At 44.6% G+C, this 14,564-nt stretch overlaps 1 long non-coding RNA gene across 1 annotated transcript; it reads left to right on the top strand.

The window, feature by feature from the left end:
- The first annotated feature begins 21 nt into the window (after window positions 1-21).
- Window positions 22-13,778, top strand: LOC131490423 (uncharacterized). The gene is made up of 2 exons (XR_009251094.1): window positions 22-1,587; window positions 11,515-13,778. It is a non-coding gene; the product is annotated as an uncharacterized LOC131490423 (long non-coding RNA).
- Window positions 13,779-14,564: the final 786 nt, after the last annotated feature.

The following is a 14,564-nucleotide window of genomic DNA, read 5'->3' as shown; positions in this document are numbered from 1 at the left end:
AGCCAACACTCTACCACCCAGCTCCCTGCCAAGCTGTGCAGGGGGTCACTTATGCAATAATCAAAGTCAACCAACCCCACAACTTCTCACTAAATTAAGTCAGACAGGTGATTACTAACACATGCTCTGTATTTAAATATCACCCAATGTTCTATGCATGGCTCCACAACAAAGAACCATTCTTGGAGACCTTGCAAAACTCTGTTCCAGCAGAATTGTCTATAAAAAACATCCTCTGAAGGTTATCTCTCCTCATTTACTTCCACTGTAAAACTGGAGATGCTTTTTCTTACTCTGGAAAAAACTTCCAGGTCATCATTCCCACTGAGGAAGCGGTCAATGGGGTCATTACCCCTCCTGCTGAGTGTGACCTTGTACCAGATAAGCCCTGAGAATTCACCAGGTGTGCTGGCTTTCAGAATTTTGCAAAGTTTTTCTGGAACACCTGTTTCCTCTTTGCTGTGCTTTCCACTCACTGCTTATTTCCATGCTATGTCTGTCGGTCTTACTACTGTGGATCCTGGAGATCTACAACAAAGCTTCATGAAATTGTACTTCAATTTCTGTTAACCTAACCTTAACCTGTTAACTTTCATTCTGTTAACCTAATCTTAACATGCAAGACCTCAGTCTTGTAAAATAAATGTCCAATATTTCCAGTTCCATGCACCTGAAATTCTGCATGAGGAAGTTCATGACATTGATGATTCTAGCAGAGTAGATGAGATTTCACAACCCATGGACCCAGAGGTATTACGTGCAACTCTCTTTATTTCCCCATAACTGGATTCCCTGTCTAGCTTCCTCTCCTACCCGATGGCAGAAAAGTTACTTCCAGGACAATTCAGACATGTCTGAGTTTTCAGACTTTTTCAAGTTCACAATTCAATTAATTCAGCTTTGAGATCTCCCTGCTTTCCCTAGGTGGGTGCATACAAAGGGGGCTCAGCCGTGGGAGAGGACTCTTGCCCTTTGAACCTCTCTCTGTCTTATGCTAGCTGATGCTGATATGAGACCTGCTCCATCCAGGCCACTATGATCATTCCTTCCTTTGACAGCCTTGGCCATCGTAATCTGGGGTATTGACAGACCGTGCTAGTTTTTTTCCTTAACCCCCAGGTCCCTTCGGGTCTCGGGCAACCCCTCTCCGGGGCACTGGCGCTATGGGATGCTCCCCAGGGGACGTTCCCAGCCTGGTCTTTCCAGTTTGGACATTTTCCCCTTTACTGGCTCACCCTCCCCCAAGCTGGTGTCGTGTGGAAGGAAATCAGGTCCGTGCACGCTTCCCAGGTCCTGCCAGGAAGGGGCCCAGGCTTCCTAAAGTTTTCCAGGAAAAGTCCTCCTCCCCCGCTACCCCCCAGCTCCGCCCTTCTGCGGGAGGGGGCAGCGTGGCTGGCTTTAAGCTTTAACTCTTCCGTCACAGCAGTGCTCCTTCTGTGTCTCACGCCATCCGGATCTCCGATCTCCCGGGGAGGAGGCGGTGGTGGGAGGGACACAACCTCTGCCTCATCATATCTTTTTCAAAATTTGTATTTTCTTCGTAAGCACTGACCAAATGGGCATGCTTTGTTCTGAGTTCTTCTCCTGGTACGTATCCCTTTCCCCTTAGGATAATTCACCCTCAGGTCTCTCTGCTGGGGGAAGGTTCTTGGGGTTGAAAAGGAATGGAGATGGGACCATACTAACAAACTCTTCCATCTGCCTGTATTTTAAAACTGGATTGTTTTCAGGCAAATGTTTCTCCTCCTTTTTATCGAAAGCTTATGCTCCATTTGCAAAGCTTTTTTTTTTTTTTTTTTTTTTTTTAACCTAAAAAGGCATTGTTACATTACGGTGGAGAAAGTTTGTTTGATAGTACTTACAAAACGCTACGAAGTTATTAATAACATTTGAGAGGAAGACACGGTGAGATTCTGTTGCATTTAATCCAATTATCAAAACACTTGACATTTTTGAAGTGGATGGAACACTGACCAGCACTGAGTCAGGCAATTCCTCTCGAAGCTTTATGTCTTCATCACACAGTCGCTGGCTTTTCAAGTGTTCATACTTGCACTTTCTTTTTCGGGTTGTTTTGGTAACTGCAGAAAGGGGGAAGTGCACGAATGTGCTCAGTCCTGCCAGACCTTTCTTCACCTTGCAGTCCATTTTTGACATTTCCTTCTTCCTTAAGAGTATCTTAAGTACTCCCTCATTAGTGATAATAGTCTGCATCGGCTCCAATGCTTAGAGTAACAAATAACAAGCTTCCTGAACCAACTTTGTTGCATGAAGCCCCTTAAACAGTTCACCTGCCTTTGGAAGGCAGATTAAGTTTATTAAAATGGAGTTTCTGGCAATAATCAAAATCGTCATGTTTTAATTAAGGCATTTTTTTTTTTAAATTAACTCATTTTGAGAGAGAGAGAGAGAGAGGGAGAGAGAGAGAGAAAGCGTGCACATGCAGGCAGGGGGGAGGCAGAGAAAGAGAATCCCAAGCATGCTCAGGACAGATCCCAACACCGGGCTCAATCTCAAGAATCATGAGATCATGACCTGAGTGGAAATCAAGAGTTGGTGGCTTAACTGACTGAGCCACCCAGGCGCCCCTAAGGCCCTGTTTTATATTACACTTTAAAAATGTTTGTTTATTTATTTTTGAGAGAGAGAACACAGTGGGGGGAGGGCAGAGAGAGAGAAAGGGAGACACAGAATCCAAAGCAGGCTCCAGGCTCTGAGTTGTCAGCACAGAGCCCAACATGGGGCTCAAATCCATGAACTGTGAGATCATGACCTGAGCCGAACTCATGTTCAACCGACTGAGCCACCCAAATGCCCCTAAACTTTAAAAAATCTAATCTGAACTTTAAAAAAGAAAGTACTTTTTAGTACAGTTAAAAATTGTGTTTATACACACATGAAGAGAGAGAGAGCACATCACCATATACCTTTAGGGAATATATAGCTGACAGAGGAAAGCTAGCAAATAAAGAATCTCAAGAATTTTCATTTCTAAGGCAGCCATTGCTTTTAAGCTAGCATATTTTTCACTTTGAAGGATGAATATGAGATTTAAATGAGATATGTGCATTCTACCCGTCTCTCACAAAAAGGAAATATTTTGATCAGTATTAACGTTTGAGTCTCTTCTGCCAAGAGAGGAAACCAATTTAAGAGGAAAATAAAACAAAGATAAATTTCATATTTTTGTGTGGATTTATCCCCATAGATATCATTTGTTTATTCATTCATGCGTTCATTTATTCAACAGGCATATCTTCATGACATAGTGGCTCTTGGTGTTCAGGGAAACAAGAAGAGAGGGTGATTCTATATTATCAGTTCTATATTATCAGTTATTTCAGTTGGTGGCTTTGCACCTGGAAGGTGGCCACCACTGAGTTGAGTTGGAAATGTCTCTGGACAGGGGAAAATATCATGCAGGGCTTAAGAGAAAGAGGATGGGAAAACTGGTAGATGAGCGTAGCAACAGATTGTCATTAAGTTGTCTTTGGAAATTGGTTTGCAGAGTCAGACAAAATCCAGGGGACAGGTGCAGAATTCAATCAAGTGTCACTGTCACATCAGTGAGAGCTGTGGTCCCAGCAATAGGAAGAATGTGAAAATGAAGCAGAATGGCATCAAGTTCAAAAGCCTGGAGCAGACACCTTGTCTTCCTGGAATTGGGTTGAGCGTTGTTCCTTCAGTGGATGAGCATCTTTTAAGTGAAGAAATTAAGTGAATTAAATGAAGAAATGTAGGATGTAGAATTAAGTGAAGAAATACTAAAGAGAACCAAACTCATAATCCCAGGATCTCCATGTTAAGGGATTGTCGGTGAACACATATACATTAAATGTATAAATGTAATCTAAAAAATTAAATGCACTTAACAAAACAATCATATTATAATAAAAAATCACTTTTTAGAAGTGATTGTTTAAATTTGCTAAACAAAATATGAATTAAGTTGAACTAGAAACTTAGTAATAAATATTAATTATAAGACCAAAGCCACCTGTTTCCTCTGCACAAATACCATCCTCGAGGACACTAAACAACTCCCTGACTCATTTGACTCTCCCTTCAAAGCCTATTTCTTTTGGAGGTAATGGTGATTGTGGGGGGACCATCATTGAGACCAGAGACAGAAAGCAAAGTAAAACAAAGATATTTCTTTTATTCCGGTATGAGAGGTCTCTTGAAGTTGTTAAAATTAACTTCTACAAAGTCAATCCTACTTTTCATTACTTAGGGAAAAAAAGTCTTCATATTTATATCATGAGCATTGTTCTCATGTCTTCCGCATTCCGGAACTTGATTTGCCTTTTGTTTGCTATTTGCAGTGCTTTCTAACATTTGTAACAAATGACATACTTGAACCCTCAAGTTGCCGGGGTTCTAGTTTTCTTCTTCTTCTTCTTCTTCTTTTTTTTTTTTTTTTAATTTTTGAAGTTTATTTATTTTGAGAGAGACAGAGACAGCATGAGTGGGGGGAAGGGCAGAGAGAGAGAGGAGAAAGAATCCCAAGCAGTCTCTGTGCCGCCAGCACAAAGCCTGATGTGGGGCTCGAACTCACAAAACCTCGAGATCATGACCTGAGCTGAAACCAAGAGTCAGACGCTTAACCGGCTGAGCACTCAGGCACCCTTAATTTTCTTATTTCATGTCAATGGACTGTTGTATCCACTTTGTGTCTTATAAAATGGTTTTACGTAAGGTGGGAGCATATTTCCCCAGGATTCCAAATAGTTTTGTGATTAAAGGTGAAGCCTTCTGGAAACAGGGGAAAAAGAGAAAACGGGTACCATCCATTGATCCCTAAATCTCAGAAACAAAAACAAGGAGATGCATTCTGAGGCCGTATTGTTAAGGTTAAGCCAGAGTTTGAATATCTAGGTATTGTATGACCCCACCCACAGTAAGAGCATCATTAAAACAAACCTGTCTCGGTCACGATCTCGCGGTCCGTGAGTTCGAGCCCCGCGTCAGGCTCTGGGCTGATGGCTCGGAGCCTGGAGCCTGTTTCCGATTCTGTGTCTCCCTCTCTCTCTGCCCCTCCCCCGTTCATGCTCTGTCTCTCTCTGTCCCAAAAAAATAAATAAAAAATGTTGAAAAAAAAAATTAAAAAAAAAACAAAACAAAACAAAACAAAACAAAAACAAACCTGTCTCAGGGCTACTGCAGAGCACAGACTTTGAGGAATTCAACAGGCCACCGACATGGCTACTCTCTAGCTGCCCACCAGAAGAATGTACATGTTTGTGGTAGAGTCCAGATTTAAGCAGCGCCAAAGAGAACACACTCCTTATTTTGCAATGTGAGCATGTAGAAAATACACTGAAAGGACTCTAAAATTTGCCCAGCAGGATGAACAGAAATCTTAGGCATAAAGTCCAGCTGAATCAAGGAGTTTCTATCTCCTTCTGCTTGCTGGAACAACAACTCAAGCCAGCACCACTTGTCTGTGTCACAATGGCTTTAAACATTTCTAAATCTAATACACCCCTTCCCACTGTGCAAGAAAAATTATGCAAACGTGAACAGATGATTGGAAACATTCATTTCCAACTGATTTGCAAAATTAAAAGATTTGTCAAGATGTTACCAAAAACAGGGGCACCTGGGTGGCTCAGTTGGTTAAGTGTCTGACTTTGGTTCAGGTCATGATCTTGTGGTCTGTGAGTTCAAGCCCCACATCTGGCTCTGTGCTGACGGCCTGGAGCCTGCTTCGGATTCTGTGTCTCCCTCTCTCTCTGCACCTCCCTCGCTCGCACTTTGTCTCTATCTCAAAAAATAAATACACATTAAAAACATTTTTACAAAGATTTAAATAAATTTATATAAAAAGATGTTACCAAAAACATAGATTCTTATTTGCCTAAAATGAATAAAAAAGAATTCAAATAAGAAATTTTAAAAATAATACATCATTATTCATAATAGTATGCGAATAACCTAAGTGTTAACAGATGAATGGATAAAGAAAATGTGGTAGGTAGATAGATAGATGATAGATAGATCATAGTTCAGCCTTTAACATGAAGGAAATCCTGTCATTTCTGATAACATGGATGAGCCTGGTGGGTATTATACTAAGTGAAAAAAGCCAGACAGAAAGCATGGTGTCACTTATATGTGTAATCTGAAAAAACAGTCCAACTCATAGAAACAGAGAGTGGAACAGTGGTGCCACGACCTGGGGGTTGGGGGAAATAGGGAGAGATTGGTAAAAGGTTAAAACTTTTCCGCTATAAGATGAATGAGATTGGAAGATCTAATGTATTAACATGGTGAATATAGCTGATGAGAGTGTCTTGTAGAACTGAATTTTTTTTTAAGACCATAGAACTTCAATGTTCTCGTCAGAAAAAAAGGAGGAGGTAAGTATATGAGGTGATGTGTTAATTAACTCAATGGAGGGGGGAAGCTCTTTCATAACATATAGATATATCAAATCATCACATTGTACACTTTAAATATCCTACAATTTTACCTGTCAATTATGCCTCAGTAACGCTGAAAAAATAATAATAGTCGATGACACATTTTCCAGCAGATTTGTTGTGTAAACTAAATTTTTGTTTTGGATCAGCTAGTTCTTTTTTTTTTTTAATGTTTTTTTTTAAATGTTTATTTGTTTTTGACAGAGCACAAGTGGAGGAGGGGCAGAGAGAGAGAGAGGGAGACGCAGAATCCAAAGCAGGTTCCGAGCTCTGAGCTGTCAGCACAGAGTGTGACTCAGGGCTTGAACTCATGAACTGTGAAATCATGACCTGAGCTGAAGTCTGACACTTAACTGACTGAGCCACCCAGGCGCCCCTGGATCAACTTTTTAACCAAATTATTTTGGATCAAATGGTCTGCCACACAAAATGCGGATGAAGGGGGTATATAAAGCAAAGATAGAGGACAGGATCATATTTTTCCAAAAGTGCATTCTCAGTCTTGTCCTAAGGCTAGTGGGACTTCCAATGGGTGTACCTGCTGTTGGGAGAGGAGGGAAGGAAAGGGAGGTGAATGGGGGGACAGCAACATCAGCCCAGACTTGCTTATCTTTCCAGGTCCTCAAATCTTGATCTGTAGGCTCTTTTTGGCACAAGAGACCCTTTGAGTGATTGCTAATCCCTCTCACCCCACCCCCCAACTCCCACCCCAGTCTGGGGAACTTGTCTTCCCTGCCAGTTGTTCCATGGGCTCTACGGAAAAGGCCAAGGCAGGGAAAGATTTGCTCAGTACTCAGACACTGCAGCAGCAGAAATGGTTCATAGCTTCCCCATATTCTAAGATCATTAAGAATCAAATGTCTTTAGAATAAATACTCTGTGGTGCCTGGGAGTGGGAAAAGAGATGTGATTTATCAGGCAATGACCTTGTCCTCTTAGAGTAGCTCAGGACGTTGAAGGAGAATTGGGCATGCATGTGATAAATTATCCTGAAATTTCAATGTATTTGGACAGGGCTTGGGTAACTCCTCTTAAGTATGGTTGTTCTTCTTTTTTTTTTTTAATGTTTATTTTTGAGAGAGAGTGCGAGAGGGGAGGGGCAGAGACAGAGAGAGAGAGAGACAGAGGATCCAAAGCAGGCTCTACGCTGACAGCAACAAGCCTGTTAGGGGGCTCGAACTCAGGAACTGAACCCTGAGATCATGCCCTGAGCTGAAGTGGGATGCTCAACCCGACTGAGCCACCCAGCGCCTCAGTATGTTTATTATTTTTTTTATTTTTGTTTAAATTTTTTTTTTAACATTTATTTATTTTTGAGACAGAGAGAGACAGAGCATGAATGGGGGAGGGGCAGAGAGAGAAGGAGACACAGAATCGGAAGCAGGCTCCAGGCTCTGAGCCATCAGCCCAGAGCCTGACGCGGGGCTCGAACTCACGGACCGCGAGATCGTGACCTGAGCCGAAGTCGGACACTTAACCGACTGAGCCACCCAGGCGCCCCTCAGTATGTTTATTTTTAAATGGTGTGTGTCCATCTGAAAGGAGGACAAGAGGTGTGGACTAAAGCAGTTTGTGTCTCAGCACTTCACGGTTACTACTGTCCAAAGCTTAGATCAGCCCCGAAAGCCTACTCTCTTTTTGGGCTTTGGGCTCATCTTTGTTTCTCATGCACCCTCCTCCCATTGCTGCTACTGTGACAGGCTTTCTCATTGAGACCCCCACCCCCACCCCAATGTACCCATTTCTCTGTTAAACCCCTGCCCTCAACACACACACAAACCCAGCTCTTCTGGTCCTAAGTGAAAGCAGGCTATCTCTAGCAATAAAGCACCCCTTCTGGAAACTCTTCTGCATCTCTAGGGCCCGGGGTATGTGAGTGAGGACAGAAGGATGGGGGTGGGGAGAAGGAGGTTAGTGTTCCCTCATCCCTTCACATTTTACACCTTGCTCTTCTGACTTCAGGGGAGACCCCAACTCCAAGGAGATCCCTCCCACACAGCAACTCCACCGTCCTCAGGGTGTTAACTTCAAGGTCATCATGCACATTTTGCAGAGTCCATCTCCAGGATTATAGTTTTTTAACCCTCCCTCGGCCTATCCCATTTTTCCAGATTTTGCCAACGTTTAAAAGAACGACAGACTGCAGTAGTCTCAGAGGTTCTTGACCTCTTGCCTCCAATGTGTTCATTCCCATTCCCATATTCCACTCCCTGTCTGAACTGTCCATACTTCTTTCTGTCCTGCACCTATTCCCACTATCTTAACTGTCCTGATACCTCCAAGAGTGGAGCACCGCAAAGGATATGACTTCAGACCCAACGTAGGCTCAGGGTCCAGGTATGCTACTCGCTAGGACATCAGGCTTTACCTGAGACCTTATCTCTTTCACTTCACTTTCTGGTCATCTATAAAGTGATATCACACCAACTTCATAGGGCAGTCACAAGCAGTAAACGAAGTAACAGCTAAAAGATCTGGCACATAGTAGGTGCTCATTAATGTTGGCCACTTTCCATTCCCTCGACTTTGGTGCTTCCCAACAATGCTTTTCCTCTCCCCTTCACTGACGTTTCCAAACCTCTGCTCACTGTCCAAATGCCCTATTGCACTAAGTCCAAATGCACTAAGAAGTAATTCACCATGGTAACACACAGCACCCTTCCCCTGCACTCACTTTCTCCTGTTTCTTTTTTTTTTTTAATTTTTTTTTTCAACGTTTTTTATTTATTTTTGGGACAGAGAGAGACAGAGCATGAATGGGGGAGGGGCAGAGAGAGAGGGAGACACAGAATCGGAAACAGGCTCCAGGCTTCGAGCCATCAGCCCAGAGCCTGACGCGGGGCTCGAACTCACGGACCGCGAGATCGTGACCTGGCTGAAGTCGGACGCTTAACCGACTGCGCCACCCAGGCGCCCCTCACTTTCTCCTGTTTCAAAAGATGCACTTCTCTGTTTCCTCCCTGTTGTGCTCTGGACCCATTCCCTCCAATTTCCCTCTGGACCTCACCTCATCAATTACTTCCTCTCTCTGGTATGTTTACTCCCTACATCCATTTCCACCGACTATTTCTTCCTCCTTGCTCCGCCCATGATGTCTGCCTCTTCTTAAATGTCTTCTGTTGACCTTGCACCCCTTCTAGTCACCACCTTCCCATTGTGTCTGGATCTCCTTGAAAGAGCCTTCCCTCTCCTCAGTGCCCAGCCAGCCAGCTGCCCCTCAACCTGCTGCAGGGCATGTGGCTTCCTGTGTCACCCGCCTCACCTGCTTTCATGAATGTCGCCAGTGCCCTTCTGAGTGCTGCATACAAGAGACTTTTTAATCTTTTTTCCTACTTCAATTTGCAACAGCATTTCACTCTGGGGGTGACTTCTTCTTGTAGTGCTCTACTCTTTGTGTCCAGGACCTCAATATCTGCTGGTATATTTTTTGCATGACTGTGGCGACTCCTTTTTCAGTCTCCTTTGAAAACTATTGGTTCCTCTTGTCTAAGTCCACTCTCTCCAACATATACAACTGGCCTATTGAGTGCCAGACCTGTGTGGATGGATGTGTTGCAGACAGACTAAGACTATAATAATAGAAGCACAGTCCGAAGCTGTACAAAGACAAGACCCACGCTGGAGTGTGGTCAGGAAAGGCTTCATGGAGAGGTGAGAGGAAGAGTAGGTGTCCACAACCAGACAAGGAAAGAAAGGATATTTTAGGCAGAAGAAACATTCCCAGGGCAATGCCTGAAAGGTAGACGGAAGCAGATTTACAGAAGTAGAATTCTGAGTAACACAAGTCTCAGAGGTACTATGTTCCTCTGTTTCAGTGTTCTCAACCAGTGTGATTTTGTCCTTCAGGGGACATTTGGCAATGTCTGGAGACACTTTGGGTTGTCACGATGTGGGGAGTGCTATTAACATCTGGTGGATAGAGGCCAAGGATACTGTAAAATATCCCACAATGCACAGCATAGCCCCCTCTCCTCCCCAACAAAGAATCATCCAGCTCAAAATGTTAATAACGCTGAGGTTGAGACATCATGTTTTATTCTAACTTTAGCCTGAGGAGTCTGGCTCCAGGCCAAGTTTCAACGTGTGATGTTTTCAGACCAGACTACAGGCAATTACAAAGTTTTACCTGGCAGGTCTCATAAGGGGTAGGCTCTGCCCTACCCATGCTAGACTTGGTGCTCAGCCAGGGCACTGCAGTTTTCTGGACAGTGTTGCAAAGACTCAGAGGCAAGCCCCACCGCGCTGCACCTCCACCCCCCACCCCTGCCCTGCTCTGAGGCATATCTGCAAGCCTGGCCCAAACACCCCCACTTCCAGGCCTCTTTTTGTGGGGGGGGGGTTGTCTCAGATGAGGCCTTTCTCAGGACCTCTGCCAAGACCACCTGGTCTGGGGGGCCTTGAAGACACTACTCTCCGCTCTGACTCAGCATTCAGTATTTTTCCACTCTTAGCCTTCCTCACCTCTACCTCCCCAGGCCCCCAGGTCCTGGCGGCTCTACTCTCTGACTGGCTATAGACCTAGTCACATTGTACAATTATTTGGCTTTCTTTGTCTTCGAATCTGAGAGGCCCTTAATGATTTTAGAGCTGAGTGAACAAAAGCATGTGTCAGTTTTCCAGACGGCAAACCTAAGAGGGGTAATTCACAGCAGATGATAGAAAAAGGCTTCAAGGAATTTTGTGGACAGCTTGGCAAAGGAAAATTTCACTGGGGTCAGTGGAAATTCCTCTGTTTAGGTCTCAAAGAGTAACTGTGCAAGTGCGGAGTGAGTGCCTAGGGTTACCTAGCACTTGTGGGACCAGCACCCCGAAATGTTAGGATTCCCTGATATTTAGAGTCATGTAGGTTAGACTCCAATTGTACTCTGGCTGGGTAGGTCATCCTGGAGTGTGTTATTCAGTTTTTGACATGCTCGAAAAAGTTATTTGTTTAAATTTGTGACTAAAGGCATTTCATTGTGCAGCCATGCATGCTCATGACACAAAGTCTTCATGAGGGCATGTATTGACAGGTCTCCTCTCAGCTCGGACACTGTCTCCCACTTTCCTTCTCCAGAGGCAGTGACTGTTTTATGCAACCATTTTTTAGGAGGGTCCGTGACAAATCTGAATACGTCCAAGGAAACAGTTGGGTCAACGAAGGATGCTTATCTTGGAGAAGGAAAAACCTCTCAGCATGGTGGAGAAAGAGGTAACATGAAGAAGTCTCAGGAAAAGAGATTGGAACAGAAGTGGATTTGCTATGGCTTTCATGGAATAGAAGCTTCTGGGCCCCCCACCTGTGCTATTTTCTTTGAAGACTTCCACCTAATATCATGTTCATCATTGTTATTCTTTTTTTTCTGAAGGAGAGCCCTCCCCCCCACCCCAAGTTGAATAAGATCAGCTCCACTAATTCTGGATCCACCCCTGAGCTAGAATTAATCTACATAATTCCTTGGGACAAAACTAGGATTAATAGTAGAAAGTTACAGTGAGGCAAACATTGCTCAAGATCTGGAAATTCTCCCAGTTAGAGCTATTAAAAATTGGGATGGGCTGCAGAAAACCAGAAAGTGCGTCATTGGATGCCTTGGGTAGGAGCGAATGAGGCAGGGGTGTTGTAAGAGGGGCTGATGATCTCTCCCAACTCTAGGAATCAAAGTCTCTGAGATAAGCTACAGAGAGGGCACTGAGAAAGCATTTGCTTGCCTATGTATTAATAGTAGGGACCCCAAGTCCAATAGCAGGGACCCCCAAGTCCAGGCACGTATAGTTTGCTAGGTTTAAGTCACCGTATTAAAAAAAAAAAGTAATAAAAATATTCAGAAGCATTCAGTATTCCACGATGAACTTTCTCAAACATATTCAAACCAGTAGGAAGTCACTGAATCGAGTTGGCAATAGACTCCTAATCTATTACTCCTAATCTCCTGCTCCTCCAGCCATGCTCCTAGATGCTGGATTCCTTGCTCAAAATCAGCTAGAGGTGTGGTTGTATTCCTTCGGTAAGGTCTCCAGCGCAGAGAGAAGTGGCCAGCATCCCACCATCACAGTAATGTTTGTTGCTGTTGAACCATCAAGCGCAGTGGCCACTGGTCCTTTCAGGCACATCAGTAGACACTTCCTCACGACGAACCACTGGCGATCATTTCACTACTAGTGATGCCGTCATATGCTGCAGATTACTGGCGTCCCATTTTCATCAGGAAGAACTTCAGCACTGCATTCAAGGCCAAACACATCCGTATCGATCCCATATTCTGACCTTTAAAAGTTTGTTTTCTTGGACCACTCACACCCGATATGACATGGATCATGGTTCTTGGGACAGCAGAGACAACCCTAGGCATTTCACTAGAGAGAATTCAATGTAGGAAATTGGCTGTGCAGGTAAGAAGGCAAACACAGAAAAGTGTTTAGTGAGCAGAGATAGTGGGGGCTGGCTCAGGAAACAAGGCAGAGGCCGGATCACCAGAACCTGCCAGCTGGGAGGGGTGGCCTGAGGCGGGGAGCTGGGCCTCCATGGAGAGCTGTTGCACAGGCAGGGCAGAGGTGTGGAAGAGGGGCCTTGAGGCCAGACTGCTGCCTGGTGGTGCTGTCACCTCTGCAAGACACGGGCAGACTGGTTTGGGGGTCTGGAAAAGAGCTGGGAGTCTGCCAGTGTGATGGTAACAAGAACAGCAGGCCAGCAGGTGGCCATTCCCTCCTCAAGCCTTCCAGTGTCCTCTCAGTGCTCCCACTGGTGGGTCCTAATGGGGAGCCAGCTGGCAAAGGGAAGTATATTTGCAGAGCCTTTACCTTGGGCTCAAACTGCAGAGCAGAGCAGGGCAGTGCTGAGCTGCGAGGCAATGACTTAATAACTAGCACAGCCTCACCTGCCCGCAGGACACCCAGACCCCTCACCACCTGGTCTGCTGATCACACTTGCCTTCCCCTCGTCTCCTTCCCTCCCCGATGAGGGGGTGTGGTCCCTCCCTGCCATCTCCCGGGGAGAACTGATGATGCCCACCTCGGGTTCCGTTGTACCTGCCTAGGTAATTAAGAAAGCACTGGGAACACATCAACATGTCTGTTTCTCCCTGTTAAAATCCTGAAGCCCCTTGATGGAAAAGGGTGAGTTTTCATCATCGTGCCTCCAAAGCTATGGTTGGCACATAGCACATACTTTAAAAACATTTGTTGAGGGAGCGCCTGGGTAGCTCAGTCCGTTGAGCAGCTGACCTCTGACTTCGGTTCAGGTCATGATCTCATCGGGCTAGCTGTTATCTGCACAGAACCCACTTCGGATCTTCTGTCCCTCCCTGGCCCCCTGCCCCTTCCATGCTTATGCTCTCTCTCAAAAATAAATAAATCTTTAACAAACAAACAAAACATTTGTTGAATGAATATGTCGTAGATGTTTGCCCAGTCATGGCAATGATAATCTAATTGGAAGAGGTCATATAAAACATTAATATACAAATTGAAAATCTTTAAAGGAAAGTGAAGCACACTGGACTTTAAAAATTAGTTTTTGATTTTTCCTAATTTAGAGAAAACTCTAACAACTTCCTTTTAGTAATTAAATGTATTAGGTAGCTTTTGAGGAGTCTCTAATATAACTTTCCTTTAGTAATCAAATGGATTAGGAACTTTTCGGGAAGAGTTTAGAAGTCCTCATCTCTGCATGAGTTGGATAACACACATGGAAAATACTTGTGGTCTGAGAACAGAGGTGTTTTCATATATGGAAGGGTTTTGTTCTTTTCCCATTTTCTTTGGGAAGGATGGTTATTCTTTTACGGAAGATGACAGAAACAGCAAAACAATGCTAAATTTCCTCCCAGGGAAGCACATTGGCCCCACAGAGGTCACTTCTCAGTTCTGAAGAGGGCGTTCCCTCTCCAAGCTGTCCACTGGGGACGGGAAGGGCTCAAATGATGTCTTTGGACTCACGATTGGCCCCGTGACAACTTTGGAGAGTAAAGTAATGCTGACAATAATAAGGCGCATTAACCAAGGGGCGCATTAATCGAGGGGCACAGATACTTTAAACAATATGAGGCTGACACTTGAGCCCACTAAGAGGCTAGGAGGGCCAGACAGCTCGGTGGCGGCGGCGGCGGCAGCGGGGGTGGGGGGGGGTCGGTCAGAGACAGGAGACCCAAGATGGCACAG

The sequence above is a fragment of the Neofelis nebulosa genome, chromosome 11, assembly GCF_028018385.1.
Source record: "Neofelis nebulosa isolate mNeoNeb1 chromosome 11, mNeoNeb1.pri, whole genome shotgun sequence".
NCBI classification, from domain to species: Eukaryota; Metazoa; Chordata; class Mammalia; order Carnivora; family Felidae; genus Neofelis; species Neofelis nebulosa.
The sequence above is the reverse complement of the archived record's forward strand: the minus strand, read 5'-3'. Positions and strand labels throughout refer to the sequence as shown.